General features: G+C 37.0%; 1 protein-coding gene across 37 annotated transcripts in view; it reads left to right on the top strand.

The window, feature by feature from the left end:
- Positions 1–15,539, top strand: part of LOC130923821 (protocadherin gamma-C5-like) — a 313,176-nt gene that overhangs the window by 251,283 nt on the left and 46,354 nt on the right. The gene's annotated exons all lie outside the window — the stretch shown is intronic.

Here is a 15,539-nt window from a genome sequence, read left to right as displayed (position 1 = left end):
TTGGGTGAATGGGGGTAAGGGCTACATTTCTGACCAATATGAACCTAATTAATTGAAAGGCTAAGTGATTAATGCAAAATAAATCTGAATCGACTTACACTAACTTTCACACTGCAAATTTATAACGTCTTTATCAAATATTTTTTCATAAATCTAGTCGAATAATTTTCCCCATTCTTGTTTTGAGTGTTAAAGGCTAGTTAACAGATTAATGTGTCAAGAAAAAATTGCTTTCAAATAATGTTTGGACTTTTGAACAATATCTATTCTTGAATGAAAAACATTTCTGACAAATAAGTTTTTTAAATTATAAAAATTCAAGGTTTTTTTTTTTTTTTTTTTTTTTTTTTTTTGCTTAAAATAAGTCTGTTTATTTTCAGCTAGCTATTTTTCTTATTTCAAGAAATCAGAGTAAAATTTACTTGACACACTAGAAGATAATTTCACCTGTTTTTAGTAGATTTACACTGAAAACAAGGTAATTATCTTTTCCAGTTTAAAGGAGGTGGGTTTTTGCAGTGCATATGTACTGGTTCAGGTGATACACCGTTCGATTCAAACCTTTGTTTTCAAAAACTACTAAATAAACATTTTGAAAACTTCCAGAATAAGTGTCTGGATTTCATAAGCAAGTTTAAACACAAATTATATTAGTATACGCAAGAAATACAAACTTGTTCATAATCTCTTAACTAGCCAGGAATACAAAAAATAAACGGTTCTGCGCATGCCCGTAATGTTGAAAATGGCCGCTAATACAGCGGTTTCAAAGTAAACTCCACAAACTTTCGATAAAGAAAGGCATATTTACTCACGTTTGATCATGGACGGACATGTTGAAAAGTTCTCCTCAGACACATCCTGCCATATGGCTGCCCACAACTCAACTGCACAGGGCTCTCTCACTGTTAACGTCTTCGCTGTGTCTTTAAGCATTTATTTATGCCATATTCATGTTGGAAGTGTATGTTTATGATGTAACTTGTTTATTTAGCACCTTTGGATAACATTGAGAGACCAACTGAATGTAAAAGAGTGCTTATCCATCACCACAAAAGCTTCGGGAGCAAAATATTATCAGGGTGAAAATTTTGACAGAGCACCGCCTGTGAACGAGTTTCTGTGTTTGTGTAGGGAGGGGAGGGGTCAAGTCATCAGCCAATCAAACTTGTGTTTGAGGAAAAAAATGGACTGGCACATTCAGCAAGGAAAAAGGGGTCAATGTAAGTCTGAACATATTGAAAGTACTGTAATTCACTTAATAATGATAGGGTTAATTCTATACTTATAAAGACAAGCTAAATTACCTATATAATTGAGTCATTATATAATGCAAATAAGGTTGCGTAAAAGTTGGTGGGGACAATTTTACCATCCTGTAAAGTTGGTAGTGCTGTGTCCGTCCCGTCCCAAAGCAAACCTGCGCCCTTGCCTACAAGTATAATCAATTGATTGTAGCCATGTGCTGCTTGTGTTTGCAGAAACCTCAATGGTTAAACAATCTGTGCTCAATCGGTAGGTACAAAAACCAGGACCCATAGTGGCCCTTGAGGACCAGTTTAGGCACCCCTGCTTTATGTCAAACCAGTTGTGATGACCATAGCCCTTTAAAGGACAGTGGTCGCTACAGTGAGCAACTATTCAAAAGTTGACACCTAAGATCTTTAGCCCTTTGTTGGGCAACTGGCATTTTTTTGTCATTAAAAACGCTTACATATCAATATTTATTTTTATTAATCATTATTGTACTTTTAATTTTTTTTTTTTATTATTATTAATATGTTAATAAAAGCTAAATTCATTAAATACAAATGAATGAAAACAGAAATACTTTACAGAAATAACACTTATTGCATCCTATCGATGGTGACAGACATCCAATTCATTTAAACTGGGAGGATTGGCAGTGAATCTGTGATCTTTCAGTGCCAGTGATGGTTAAAAAAAAAAGTATATGAAAGGAGTATATGAAAGGAACAACCTATATCTTTTATTGTTTTATGTATCTATTTATTTATTGTTTATTTGTGTGTTCCCCCTTGTCCACCATCATAAACAAAGCACAGTTAACTGTTTCTCCCTTTCAAGTCATAAGTAATTCTGGATTTTTTTTTTTTTTTTTTTTTTTTACTTAAAATGTGGTGAAGAATTGCTAAATAATTATATTTAATCATGGTACATTAAGATTTCTAATACTTTTTTTTTTTGTAACAAAATCTTCTATCACAAATACTTGACAGTTTGATTGTTGAGTGACCATTGACTTTATCACCTGTATATTAAAATAACAACAGATGTAGAACAACATGCATCGGCATTCCAAATAAATGAATATGGCCTCTAACTAAGATGTTAAATGTTTCATATTAGCTATTAAAATGGCCGCTTGATGAGCTATTGTATAAACTTCCTTAATAATGATATAAACAGCAAGATTAACATATGTATGAGTTCTTTAAAACCAATTCCATTCACACATATTTAGTTTGTATATGTAGTATTTGTCGGTATGTGTGTTAATCAGATTCTTTGTACCAGGTAGTTGCTTCATTATATTTGTAATCACGAAAAACTCTCTAGCAACACAGGGGCGTTTTATCCCTACTCAAGCTCATGGCTGATGTCTCTCACACAGAAAACACAAGCATGCAGTGCACTACTTTTTCAGTGACCTATTTCCTTAACATGCCTGGTACAGCCACACATGGGGACAAAAAAAACCAGAATAGACAGCTAATGGAATTTATAATACAAATTGTGTTGCAATACTGTAATTTTCATGTGTGTTTCAATGAGAGGATTTAATGCTTAGTCTGTGAGTGGGCGAAATCAGCGTGATGGAGAAAGGGATGGAGGCAGGCAGCGGGGGAGGGGAAGAGGCACATGGTCCAGCATCCCTGTGCAGCACTTTCTTGTGTTTGTGATGTGCGGCAGCCATTTTGCTCCGCAGCTGCCTTTGTGAATTAAAATGTGTTGCGTGCATGGCAACAGTTATATTAGGCTGCAAGCACTGGGATAGGCAGAGACTGTGAGCTTTTTAAAGTGGCGGAATGAAAGACAAAGGGATAGGATGGAGGGGGAGAGGTTATGTAACTAACTATGAGTGGATGTTTAAACTAGGACAGTGGGTGAAAGTGGGCTAACTAACTGATTATGGAATGACAAGCAATGAGACCTCACAGCTGTGGCGGTTTCACACAGACTGTTATTGTGTTGTTGGTCAGGAACACTGCCTGCAGTGCATGTGTCATTTGTGGATGATGCTCAGTGGGAGGGTGTGGTGTGATGATGACAAAAAATTTGCTCTTGTTCTGGGAAAAAGGCTACCAGTAACTGCCAACCCAATTATAGTTTATGCATGTCTTTGTTTTTAGCTCTTAAATGAATAATCCTTTCCTCTCCATATCCTTATGTCCCTCGCTAATTGTAGTTTACCTTTTCTGTTATTCTGTTTTTCTTTATACAGTTTTCATATTGCATCTCTTTAATGTTGTGACCATGGGTGCTGTGCAGCCCAGACATGTGGATTTTATTCATTAAATCTATTTTGCAGCTTCATTTGGAGTAAAACAAAACAAAAATTAATTGGTAAAGAATAGTTTTTTTTTTTCTAGATTAAAAAATATTTTTGGGGATAAAGCTCTTGAATTAATGTACGGATTTTTTCGTCCCTTTATATACAGTATAAAATTTTTTTTATTTATTTTAAATTTTTACACAAAAACACGGACACGACACTGCCCACAACAGAGCAAACACCAACACCAAACATAAAAGAAAAATAGAACTAGTAAGCACCAAACGAGCCTGTGTTCCCCTCTATCATGATGAGTCAGAGTTCCATATTATACACCTTTTTCCCTGTAAGTCATCCACTTCCCCCAGTTTTTCCAAAACAAATATTCTTTTATCTTCAGCCTAATGTGTTAGCCGCCAATTGGACTTCTTCCATTTAGGAGATTGTGACGTTGATAAGTGTGATCGCCACATGTTGTTCCATTTCTCCTCCGGTATAAGTTCGCCCAGCTCTTTCCCATTTCATTTTCACATATAGTATTATAGTACTTATTTGCAATATCTAAAAAATAGTCTTTGTTAGATATAGTATTTTTCAGTTCTTGGAAACTTTTTATTTCTCCCCTTTTAACCACTTATAGCTGTAATTCCTTTATTTGTCCTTAAATGTTTCACTACAGAGTACCATACGTCTAATGTAAAAGACATTACCACATTGCCAGCTCGATCCTCGAATTTTTTGAGTTAGGTTTTGGTTTTGTCCAATTTGTGATTGTACCAGGTACTTCTGTGAAAAAAAACGTCTTTATCTTTCCATTTTGCCGTATATCCCTCATTACACCAACAGATCAAATGTCTAAACTGTGCATCTTGAAAATAGTGTTTCAGGTTTGGAAGCGCCCACCACATTTATCTTTACTTATTTGTAATGTAGTGTATCCTATTCGTGGTCTTCCCATAAAAATCGAGTTATGCTCCTATCCCATTTGAGAAAGTGGTCTTTTGGAATATTAACAGACAAGGACAAAAACAGATAAAGTAGACGTGGCAATATATTCATCTTTACTACGTTTACCCTTTCACCCAATCCCAGTGAGTAGGTAGGCTATCTTTCCATGTCCTCTCTTATTGTCTCATCTATTTGTGTAATATAATTACTTTGATATAATTTTTTAAAAAAAAATCTTTATTTATCTTTATGACCAAGTACTTAATTGATTTTGCATCCCAATTTATTTGCCATTTCCTTAATTCATGAGCTGGTAAACTGTTTTTGTCCCTTTCTAATATACTGTGTTATATCTATCAATATTAGATGTATTTATGTTGAACCATGTGTGCTTATCACATTGACAAATGACTGTGTGATTGTTTTCAATACTGCCGGAAGATTGTGTTTTCTGAGCGTCATTGTCAATCTGCAATTCTGCATCTTTTTTTGGGGGGTGGTGAGCATCATAAAGAGCATCATGAATTCCATCACATGCCCTGTCCTTTGCTTCGCCAGGTCCCTTATTGTTCTTTGTACCCTGTAATAATAAGAACAGGGCACAAAATTAGAACAATGTGATGAAGCAACTAGAGCACATTCCCTTGCAATGGTCGACGTTTGTTTACTGTGTTCTCAAACTGGTGACAATAACCTCATTACCATATTGCATTCATGTGCGGACATTATGCATGTTTTATGGTGTATGTCTGCATTAGTTTGTTACATATCGTTGGCCTAATAGCATAATCACCATACTGATATTTGAATGTTTCAGAGAACAAGAACAAACAAATTTTTCTGCAAGTTTCCAAGGATTCTTTGATTCATACTGTAAATGTATCATATGAATAGTATGCTGGTCTGGGAACAAAGGCAAAAAGGCAGGATGACGCTGCAGTGATAGGAAAGTATCAGAATTTTAATTACAATTTGGCCAAAATATCACTAGGCTAACGATATTTGAGGTCTAGTGGCATCCTTGTTTTCGGCCGACTGTGCTTCATTTTAATTTGCCTGTCAGATATAAATGATCATAACAATACTTCACATATCGTAGAGAAGGTAGAATGTTATTGTTGAGTACAAGTGTATGATATACAGTATATTTTGCAATTGTTAAGGAATGTGCGCTTTTGTAGTCTTCTTCAACTGACCAAATCTCAGCTCAGGATTACATTAAAGATTAGCCATGACAGTGTAATGTGGGACATTGGCCAAGGTGTCAAGCAGGCAGAGACATAAGTCCATCTGCACACTCTAGTGTTGAATCTAATTCTATTGTATAACATTTATTTGATACTATACATCCCTCAAAGATATTCTAAAATAAATAGAAAGTGACACTGCATGGTATAATGCTTTCTTATCTGGTTAAATGTTTCAATGTTGCAGTCATATATGCAATATTTTAGGCTTCTTTCATACTACAGCATGTATCAAATAGGACATTAACTTATTGTTTAAGAGCTACCTCCTGACATAAAAGACGGCTACTGTGCCATAACCATTCTTGTTTCCCCCAAGTCTTGCTGCCTCTTTCCTCCTGATCTGCTTGTCTGCAAGCACCCCTCCCCCGCTCCAGCTGCACCACTCTGCAGCAAAGAGAAAGGGAGCGATAGATTGCTAAGTGAGACTTCCATTTTATCCTTTAAAACGCTCAAAGTAAAATGATGTAATTTCTTCCTTATTATAGATGACCTTGTTTTAGAAGTATGAGTTTTGTGACAATTTCCTGCAGTCATTATTGCATCTTAAAGGACACACTGTCATCTATCAAAGCCTCATGTTAATTCATTTTTTTTCTTCAGTCTTGTTTTTCCACACTATTTCCCCGTTTCTTATACCACAGTTGCCAACATATAGGAAACTGGGTGGGATGCAAGGTTGGATGTTACCATAGCAACAAGCTGACTCACTGGCAGGGTTTTACCATTTTGAGTTATAGGGGTGAGCAGCAGAGGCATCTCTTATGTGTGTCCAGGCTGAGAACAACAAACACCCCTGTTTTAGGCAGGGAGGTGCAGCATTCTCATAACAGGAGGGGGTGGCTGATACTGTCGATGATGAGGATAAGGGAGAATAGCAGGGGGGGGAGGGTGATCACGGTTGCTTTTAAAATTTGTTGTGATTGATGTAGCCGATCTATTTGGTTAATATGGCCCAGTTACAGTAAACATCACGATTACAGTGACACGAGTTTACAAGGCACATGCATTCTTAGTGGTCATGTTACCGGTATATGCCGATAATAAAATGTTATTCTAATTAAATGCCCATGTAGTTTTATTTTGGAGACACAATGTTTGCTGTGAACAAACTGCAAGATTCCTGATTGAATATAATGTATTGTTATGTATTTTATTATAATCTGCATGCACAAAGGCTGTCGGCCATTATAAAAAGTCATTAATAAAGAAAGCATTTGACACTGGCCATCGCCTCTAGGCCCTCTGCTGTTGCTTTGAGGGTACTGACGTTGTGAGCCAGCAGATTATAGGATTTGTGCTTGGATCATAAATGCAGGGGTTTTTTTTAGTATTGCCTCCTATTATTATCATCGTGTTTGTTTGAGAGTAGTCATTTTATAACAAAGATTATTTGTATATTCAAGCCCTTTTAATATTTTGTTCAAACCTACTACCCGTCTCCCAAAATACAACAGGGAGTTGCAATGGTTGCATGAATATACTTACTATTACTTATTTGGTCTGATTTTTGTCTTTCAGCATGAGCCCCTATATACATATCTTGTAGTAGATCTTGTAGTGGTTTACAGTTCATATTTTTAAATCCTTTTGTTGCAGCATTATCTTTTGTATGCCAAAATTGTGCTATGGAAGACTTGCTCTAAAAAAGAATGAGAAAGAGAGGCTCACATACAAATGGAAACACATTGCCATTAATTAGAACACAACTATTCTAATACAAAAGGGACATTTGTATCAAAACTAACCTAATTTTAACACACACAAATGATGTCACATTTTTGTGTAAATCACATGGTAAGTATGTTGGTTTTCAAGCTTGCCAAATCCAGAGTAAGTGTTTTTACCACCATTCTAACCACTATGCCTTTTTTCCCGTCTTTTTCTTTCTTTCATGTCTCCTTTGGTCGACTAATGACGATCTCTGCATCCTTTACTCCTCTTCAACCATCTTTCTCCAAAATAAGGTAAGAAAAACTTCCTCTATTTTTAACACACACTTTCAAGCACATGTAAACAAAGCAATGTTGAGCAAACATCTATTGTTGATCATTGCACACATGTGCCGGCAGTACATTATGACACTTCTACTTTGGCTGACACATCTATGTACACCCACCATAAATGCTGCAAAAGACGGAAGCAAATGGATTATCCTTTTTGTCTGTTTTGTTTGGTCAAACTGAGATGAAATGCATCCAAAATATAATATTCCACCACAAATTCTTCAAAAGGTTCCATATCTACTAACCAGTAAGCCTTTTATATGTATAAAACATTTTTTAAAATCTTTTTGTAGTAACTGTTCTTCAATGTAAGACTTGAGCAGTAAGCATATATGTTGACCAATATAAAAACTTTCTTCCCTAACAACATTTGGTCATCAAAAAAAACACACACACACACAAAAAGATTCAATTATTGTGCATTATGCCATACAGAAACTTCAAACGTTACAGACTTCATATTAAAGTATGTCTATCTAAAGATACGTGTTTGAATTACATTACATGGATATAGGGGGATTATTAAATTCAAAGTATGAAAGTTTTGTCGGCACATTTTATGAAGTCATATCCTCAGCTAATTGATTTGATTCCATCATCTCTACCCAAACCTAGCCTAACTTCAATGAATCAATGATTACTGATGTAAACATTTGATAATTGTCAACATTGTACCTCAATGGTTAACGAAGTAGAGAAAAACTGCACATCATTAATAATTCACTGAGCATTCGAACACCACGCATATGATACAAGCTACATCCTGATGTCATTTTATTGTACTTTAATCCTATATTTGGCTTTGTTTTAAATTCTACACATAATGTCTGTTTTTGGTTTTTGTTGTTTTACTTCTTACAGTACATTCTTACCATAGCACAGTTATCCTCCAGTGAGTATGGTTGAAAACTACAGCTGAGTGGTTTTATCTGTAGTGTTCACACCTCCTCTTCATCAGTACCACATTTCTTTATGTAATCAGGTGACCTCCTTCCGACACAGCAGTACACTACTTAAGTGTGTGATGAGAAATTGCTGTATCTTTGGCTCTTATAAACCAGGGGTTTTCAACCCAGTCCTCAAGGCACACTGTGGGTCCTGGTTTTTGTTCCAGCCGATCCAGCAGAGACAGTTGAACCAATGAGGCTTCTGCTAAAACAAGCCACACCTGACTGCAATCAACTGATTGCACTTGTAAAACACCAGATTGGGGAAAAAGTGTTGTCATCTTGTTTGGTAAGAATGAAATCCTGCACCCACAGTGTGCCTTAGTGGAATAGGTTGGGAACCACTGTTATAAACAATATGGGGCAAATGTCTCACATTGACAAACTTTATTTGATACATGAAACCTCAAATAACATCTATATGAAAAAATAAGGATATTAATTTATTGGCTGCCAATGACATCAGTAGACGTCCAGTCTATTTTGACACGGAAGGGCATGGCAGCGAATGATTGCTAGAATGCCCTCCCAGTTAAAATGAAATTGACATCTTTCACTCTCAATGGCAGGCTGACAGCCGATGAGTTTATGAGAAATTGTGATTCGTGTTGACAGTTAGTTCCTCCTTCAGCAGCCCATCAACTACTTTTGTAGTACTTTTGCAGTGGAAAAAAACTTTGTAAACTTGGGGTTGCTTATCTCAGTTTAGAAGAAGATCCAAATCCTATTTTTTATCAAGCACAACTAAAAAAATACGCATGTTTAGTACTGTAGTACTCTGATTTTGTATTGCACCTATAGCATGTCTACTTTTCAATCCACATGATTTTTTCTCCTAATAACACTTGAAAAATGCATTAACATATGTTTGGGCAACAGAGCAGCTTATATAGCACAGTTACACCACAACACACTTGCTGCAGCAAAACAGTGGTGCTTAGAGCATGCACAGTGATATTTGTCCTATATTGAGTGTGGCTTGCAGATGCAGCAGTTGGCCGCCTGTGTGGCGCTGTCCACTCACGTGGTGCTGAAAGCAGCTCCCTGGCTCTCTCACCCACCCTCTCTGCTCTCTCCATCTCCTTCTGTCGCCCACATCCCAGCACAAAGTGACGCCGGTATCATGCACCTTAAAAAAAATGTTTGTATTGTGTATACTAACATGTGGCTTCATTTTTGTATCATCAGTAAATATTTCCAGTACATGCAGGATCTATTTACCATTCACAATGTAATGTAAACTACTAATAGGTATTTTATCATTTTATTGTAATTATGAATATTATGTGTGAATATGAATATAATATCAAAGCAATTATCGTTTTTGTCTTCGCAAAAAGCGCTTTTCTTTATGGCTCATTCATATTGAAGTTTCCCCGCCCCACCCTTCTAGTTTGCTCTACAGACCTCCATCCGGGTATGTCACGAGCTAAGGAGGATTATTTTGTGCAGTGGTGACGTGACAAGCTGCACTTGCTCACTCGAGCCACAGGAAGGCAATGATCAGCTTTGTGAGCCGGAGAGGACGCGTGTATGCATTAAGTAAAATTCAATCCGTGTTGAATTTGGTTTGCATGACTTGTTTTCATATTTAACAAAATATTATTATGAAAACGTCTAAATTTAGATTTTAAACGGTTAATATGAATTTTCTTTAAATGATATGTATCAATACCTTGTAATATTAAACGTATATATATATTTTTTACTGAGTTAAATATTGATTAAAAATAATTAAATGTGTTAAATTAGGTTAGCGCTTCACTTGTTTCGCCAAATAGGATTGTGCCACGTTTGATTGATCCTTTATAAAATGTTTAATACATAAATTAAAATAAAGAACTCATGGTAAATTGCGGTCTGTAGTTTACTCATTTCATTTATTTAATTCATACTTTCAACTAAATACATTACATGCAGTACAGTACTTGCTATTTCATTAAAAAATAATAATAATAAAAACGAATGGTCTTTAAATTCACATTTAAATGCATGTTTGTGTGTGTGTGTGGTTTTTTTTTTTTTTTTTTTTTTTTTTTTTTTTTTTAGTAAATTGGTGTTGTCAGATAATACTGTTTGAGCGGAACAATTATAATGATTAGCTGTGTTTTTTGTGACAACGCATACATCGTTTACGTTTCTTATTTTGTATTTAAAATAAAGAATTTAGGTTTTTTACTTGTTTAAAAAGTCGATGAAAACGAATGAATTTTATAGAATCTGAGTGTTGCTCCTATTTTGTACTATATTAATAAAATAAAGACGGAATTATTTTTGTCATACATCCTGCTGTAAATAGAAAAGATGCAGTGTGGGCAACTTTTTTTTTTTTTTGTATTTTGTAGAAGTATTAATGGTCTATATAATATAAATTGAAATACATTATGCTGCTGGGTTGGTGATGTTGGGCTATGCAATTTTTAAGTGTAAAAAGTATATGGAATCTGTTCGTTCGTTGTGTGACGCCACATAACACGTTTAAATTTCTATTTAAAAACGTCAATACGAAATACCTAATACTTGTATAGATAAATAAAAGCATGCACATAAAAGTACTGTAACATTAAATGAGTTTGTTTCAATATTTGATGAAAAATAATGCATTTTCTAATGCAATTTATATTTGTATTTTCTATTTTTTCTCAATAAAATTAATGACAGTTTAAATAATTCATCCACCACTGTAAATAAAATGCATTACTGTATTTGATCTTTTATGTATATGTATATATATATATATATATATATATATATATATATATATATATATATATATATATATATATATATATATATATGGTGTTTCAGCACAAATTATAATACATGATTTTGTGGATTATATTCGAGTGGCTATATCATGATGAAGGATGTTTGACGTCACTATCAGTAGGGCATTTCTGGTTGGATCTAACGTGCTCTGCAGTGCACCAATGACAGTGAGGCGAGTACAAAGAGATCTGGTCTTGCAGCTTCATCGCATTTGCCTCCAATGTAGAGCTGCATGGGGGAGGGCTACATGCACACAAAGCATGACTGTCTTTTATATACGAGGACGGTTTTTTGCTTGCTATTTTGGCATCACGGTAGACGATTCTGGATTGGGCTGAGTGGATTTATTATTTGATCATGGGGCAAAAATTGCCCATATGGCAGTTGCTGTGGTGGTGCCATCATTTCGCCTTGTTGTGGAGTACAATAGAAGGGCAGACCCGCTACAGCATCCCGGAGGAGCTCAAACGGGGCTCAGTAGTGGGAAATCTTGCTAAGGATTTGGATTTGGTCGTTTCTGAACTGCATCGACGTAAACTGCGGATAACGTCGGAGGCTGGTAAGCAGTATTTCAGTGTGGACCTCGGGAAGGGAGACCTGCTGGTGACTGATCGAATTGACAGAGAGGAGCTGTGCGGACAAAGAAACGCGTGTTTATTGCCCCTAGAGCTGGTTATAGACACCCCCTTGCAGTTACACAGGGTTGAGATTGAAATATTGGACACTAATGATAACTCTCCTAGTTTTCTTACGAAAGAAAAAATATTAAAAATAGCAGAACTCGTCAATCCGGGTGCGCGGTTTCCTTTGGAAAGTGCACAAGACCCTGATGTCGGCCCCAATTCTGTTCGTTCCTATTTTATCAGCAAAAATGATAATTTTAAATTAGCTGTCAAAACGCACAAAGATGGGAGAAAAATCCCCGAGCTTGTGCTCGAAAAGCCCCTCGATCGTGAAAAGTTTCCTGTCCACCATCTCATCCTCACAGCTGTGGATGGTGGGGACCCGGTCCGCTCGGGGACGTCTGAAATTACTATAACAGTGCTTGACAATAACGACAACGCACCCCAATTTGAGAGGCAGCTTTATGAAGCAAATGTCAGCGAAAAGGCGACTCCAGGCTCGCATATATTACACGTGAAAGCGAATGATGCAGATGAAGGCCCAAACGGTGAAATTGAATATAGTTTTGCAGAGCAAACGAATGAAGACATTTTATCATTATTTAGTATTGAAGCTGCAAGTGGAGCTATTATAGTTAACGGAGAATTAGACCACGAAACGAATTCTTTGCACAGGTTCGACATTACTGCAAAAGATAAAGGCAATCCTAAAATGGAGGGACACAGTGGCGTCGAAATAAAAATAATTGATGTTAATGACAACGCTCCCGAGATAATTGTGACGTCTCTAACCACCCCAGTGCCTGAGGATTCCCCCATAGGAACAGTTGTTGCGCTCATAAGTACAAGGGACCCTGATTCAAAAGATAACGGCAAAGTTACATTGCGTCTGTCCTCTGAAAATCATTTTAAATTAAATCCGTCAGTTTCTAACCACTACTCGTTAGTGACAAACGGGCCGCTTGATAGGGAAATAAATGACCATTATAATGTTGAAATAACAGCCATTGATGGTGGGAAACCTCCACAATCGAGTACAAAAATACTTGTAGTTAAGCTTTTAGATGTAAATGACAACCCGCCGGTTTTCTCCAAGCCTCATTACACTATTTATGCAAACGAAAATAGTGCACCAGGTCTTATTTTATGTTCAGTGTCTGCAAGCGACGTGGACGCGGGGTTAAACGCCAAAGTGTCCTACTCGATCTCGGAGTCTAAAGCGCACGACGTTTCCGTGTCGTCATTCGTCTACGTGAACGCTGACAACGGCAGTATTTATAGCATGCTCTCGTTTGACTACGAGAAAGTCAAAAGATTTGATGTTCTGGTGGAGGCAAAGGATCAGGGCTCACCTTCTCTCAGCAGCAACGCTACCGTGCATGTTTTCATCCTGGACCAGAACGATAACGCCCCCGCCGTCATCTACCCCTCCCCTCACGCCGCCTCCCACCTTAGACTTCCCCGCTCGGCCAAGGCGGGACACCTGCTTACCAAGGTGACAGCCGTGGACGCAGACTCGGGGAATAATGCGTGGATTTCGTACAAAGTAGTGGAAGCTACGGACTCCTCCCTTTTCGCGCTAACTTTGTACACGGGGGAGGTGAGGACTAAACGCGCAATATCCGAGCAAGACGACTCCTCTCAGAGGCTGATCGTTGAAGTCAAGGATGACGGGGAACCGGTGCGCTCGACCACTGTCACGCTGTCCGTCCTGCTGGAGGATGGCGTGAGCGATTCTGTGTTGGAGCTGAGACACAAGACCTCATCCGAGCCCAACAAGAAAGGTGGCAGGATCACGCTTTACTTGATTGTGTCACTAGCTTTGGTATCCTTGCTGTCTCTTCTCACCTTGCTAGTCTTGGCGGTGAAATGCATGAGAAGTAGCACAAGTGGTGCTAGTTGCTGCTTGAGACGGACACACTGTGATGAGGACAAGAAGCCCAACAGAAATCTGCACATTCAGCTCAACACCGATGGACCTATCAAATATGTGGAGGTTCTGGGAGGAGACGTCATGTCTCAGAGTCACTCCTTCAGGTCCTGCATGTCTCCTATGTCAGAGTATAGTGATTTCACTCTGGTCAAACCCAGCAGCACCACTGACTTTAAGGAGGTCATCAGCGTCTTGGATGCCTCCTTACCTGACAGCACATGGACCTTTGAGAGCCAGCAGGTGAGCATTACTTTGGTTTTAAGACATAATGTCTAGAGTTGTTTCTACAAGTTCCATAGCAGCAGTGTTTGATCGGCATGTTCTTTTTGAAAGATTACCGGAGAAAACAAGCAGAATTAACATGGTTTGTATGCAAGGGCATGTCAATAATGTCCCACTTCCGCATTACAATGGCGACGTCACGGTCTAACAATAGCATTCGTGCGGTACGCTATTGCAGACTCCTCCCAACATTTGCCTTAAATTAATTTACATTAGCAAATATTGTGATTTTGCATCGGATTGGAAATAGCTTTAGTTCAAATTAGCAACACGGCTGCTATCTTTAAATACATGCAAAACTCAAGTTTTCATTGGAATGTTACTAAAGCTCTAAAAGATCACAAGTGCTCAACCACAGAATATCAATAACGTTTGCTCTTCGCATTTTGCTTTGGTGACCATGCGCGGATGCCTTGCCAATGTCTTGAACAAAAACATTTAAAATACGCCCCTCATAAACGGGAAATTAAAAAATATATATAGTGCCAGAGTAAAGTGATAAAACTAAAAACCGATTCACAGACCATAATAATAGTCTTGTAGAAGAGCAAATCAGCACTCTAAGTGTGGACAGCTACTTTAGAGCAAGTCAAACACACAGTGCGTGTCTGTTAGTGTATAATTTTATCACATTCTTAACGGTAATTATTGAACAATATTATGTTTTATTTCAATAAAACTTTTGTTGCATTTTTTTTTTTTTTTTTTTTTTTTTTTGGTTAATTTCTGCGACATGTATCACTCTCAAATTACTATTTTCAATGTATAAAAAAACAAAAAAGAAAACCACTATTTTTCATCAGCAATTTGAAACGGATGTTCTATTGTTACATTGTTAATCATGAATTTGACAATGTCTAATTGGACCATTTATTAATTTCTTTATGTAAAAACTATTTTAAAAAAAATAATATTTTTTTTTAAAAATGGTGTTATTTAAACTGACATATACAGTACAGTATATCAAGCAGTGTGCATATAATTTCCATTCTTGCAAAAGTGAAGAGGAGCTCTGAAGGGAAAGAGCCATGGCTTTAAGAGAGTATGAGGATCAGCTTCCTTCTCATTGGCTTGTGGTAGTAGGGTTGTGAACCAATAGTGTTGAAGACTGTACAAAGCAATCTTGTCCCTACCCCCACGCAGCTTCACTAGCACATAGAATGCACTAAGCTGCGGCACACAGAGAAAAGAATCAGCTCCTTTTTTTTTTTTTAATATCTAAAAAAAATATTTTGATAAATCTCAAATGGCTTGAGATGGTAATTTT

Source organism: Corythoichthys intestinalis, chromosome 11 (assembly GCF_030265065.1).
Source record: "Corythoichthys intestinalis isolate RoL2023-P3 chromosome 11, ASM3026506v1, whole genome shotgun sequence".
Lineage (NCBI taxonomy): Eukaryota > Metazoa > Chordata > Actinopteri > Syngnathiformes > Syngnathidae > Corythoichthys > Corythoichthys intestinalis.
The sequence above is the reverse complement of the archived record's forward strand: the minus strand, read 5'-3'. Positions and strand labels throughout refer to the sequence as shown.